The sequence below is a fragment of the Poecilia reticulata genome, unplaced genomic scaffold (assembly GCF_000633615.1).
Source record: "Poecilia reticulata strain Guanapo unplaced genomic scaffold, Guppy_female_1.0+MT scaffold_1729, whole genome shotgun sequence".
NCBI classification, from domain to species: Eukaryota; Metazoa; Chordata; class Actinopteri; order Cyprinodontiformes; family Poeciliidae; genus Poecilia; species Poecilia reticulata.
The window spans coordinates 1-2,093 of NW_007616460.1; the positions used below are offsets into that span (position 1 = coordinate 1).

Consider the following 2,093-nt stretch of genomic DNA (forward strand, 5'->3'; position numbering starts at 1 on the left):
GAGTTGTGGCGGACAGCTAACTGACGTTCTGGAGAAAGATGTCTGATTTAAGTGACTTTTTACGTGCCAGAGGAGTCCCCGAAGCTTCCATTGCACTAATGGAAGAACAAAAGGTGAGTAAATCAAATGAGATAGTTTGGTCTCTAAATACAACGGTTATGGCTAGTTGTTAGCATGTTTGTTAGCTTGCGCGGTTATAGGAATAAGCATGATTTGCAATGATAAATCACAAAGCTGAATAAAGGAYGGAACAGCTGTTGATTGCTGGAATTGTCCCGTAAGTGTTTGGTGCGTTTATTTTAWTGTTTTTCTGTTTGAATGTTTTATAATGAAACTAARGTTAGCTGTGTCAGCCACCTTCTAAATAAGATGTCTGCTGTTTGTGCAACCTTTAGTTCAGTGGAGGACAGAAACGTTTATATATGCAAATATTTAAAAGGAAAATGTATGACTTGCATCGATCTGGTGCAAGTCATACAGCCACCGATCTGCGGCTGGCTGTAGATCTGATCGTAAGATCCCTTCACCATATTTGCCAACACCAAAGTGCATATATTATTTTGTCTTACCGTATGTTTGTGTTACGGAGTTTAAAAAAGTTACATTATGAAAACCACGAAATAATTTTCCTGCATTTTGTGATGTGTCAGCTCTGGACTGAAATTACATCTCACTCCCTGAGCTTCACTATCAGTACATTTATTGCACAGGTGTGGCAATGGTAGGCTTCATTTAACAAAACCAAACTTAATGTGATGTTTAATGTTTCTAATAAAAATGAACTGTTAACAATATTTCCTTGTGTGTTTTTATGCATGACACCTTTTACCTTAAAGATACTGTATATTTCCAAATCTGTTTTTATACTTGCATGCTAATCAATCCAGTCCTTCCTCTTTTTCATTAAAATAGAGGATTGAACATTTTTCTGCTGCTATTACTGTAATTCTCCCCAAAACAGTAAATCGCTTTATGCAGGGACCTAAGGATACAATCTTAAGGGTAACTTTAACATCGATTTGCAGTGTAAATAATTGTCCTTTCTCATCTGTTTGTGTGCAGATTGACTGTGATGTCGCAGCAAAGCTGGAAAATTATGGAGACGGAATTGCTGTTTTCAACTTCTGCTGAAGCAAAAAACTGTCCAAAAAAGGAAAAAAAGGCCTTCTGCTAAAGACTGTTCCCTTCTTAAAGTGAAAGAAGCTATAAAATGTCAGATTTGGATGACATCATTACGCTTTACTTCAGACTGTCTTTAAGTAACAAAGAAATCCTTCACATTTTAGCGCACAGTCATCATACTATATTAAGTAATCGAACTCTAAAAAGAATTTGCAGAAGACTTGGGCTGTTTAGAAGAAAGAATCAGTCTGACCTCGAAGAAGTGCTGGCCTTTGTCCAACAACAAATAATGACTAATGGACAAATGCAAGGTTATCGGTGGCTACATCTTCGTGCGGTTCAACGTGGATTTGTGGTGTCACAAGACACTGTGAGACATTTAATCAAATTGTTTGACCCAGAAGGTGTGGAACTGAGACGAGCACGACGGTTGAGAAGACGTCAGTACAATTGTAGAGGACCAAATGCGCTCTGGCACATGGATGGCTATGATAAACTAAAACCTTATGGTATTGCTATCAGTGGTTGTATAGATGGTTTTAGCCGACATGTTTTATGGATGGAGGCTTATACCACAAACAATGACTCCAAACTGATTGCAAGTTATTATTTGRAAACAGTTTTATGCGTCRACGGATGTCCAGAGAGGATACGTGCTGACAGAGGCACAGAAAACATTTGTGTTGAACAAATGCAGATATTTCTGCGGCGAAACCACACAGACAGTTTTGCAGGGGACAAAAGTTTCCTTTATGGAAGAAGTACATCCAACCAGCGCATAGAAGGCTGGTGGTCAATCCTCCGCAAACAGAGTGCACAGTTTTGGATGAACTTATTTCAAACCTTTCTGGATGATGGTCACTTTACAGGAGACTTTTTGGATAAAAGCCTTATCCAATTCTGCTTTCTTAATCTTATTCAGGTAAAAGTGTTTACTGGTTCACTATAATGTCTCTGTTTTAAAAAGTATT

General features: G+C 38.1%; 1 long non-coding RNA gene across 1 annotated transcript; it reads left to right on the plus strand.

Moving 5' to 3' along the window:
* Nucleotides 1–11: 11 nt before the first annotated feature.
* On the plus strand, nucleotides 12–1,225 carry LOC103461480 (uncharacterized). Its single transcript, XR_001776381.1, has 2 exons — nucleotides 12–113; nucleotides 1,063–1,225. It is a non-coding gene; the product is annotated as an uncharacterized LOC103461480 (long non-coding RNA).
* Nucleotides 1,226–2,093: the final 868 nt, after the last annotated feature.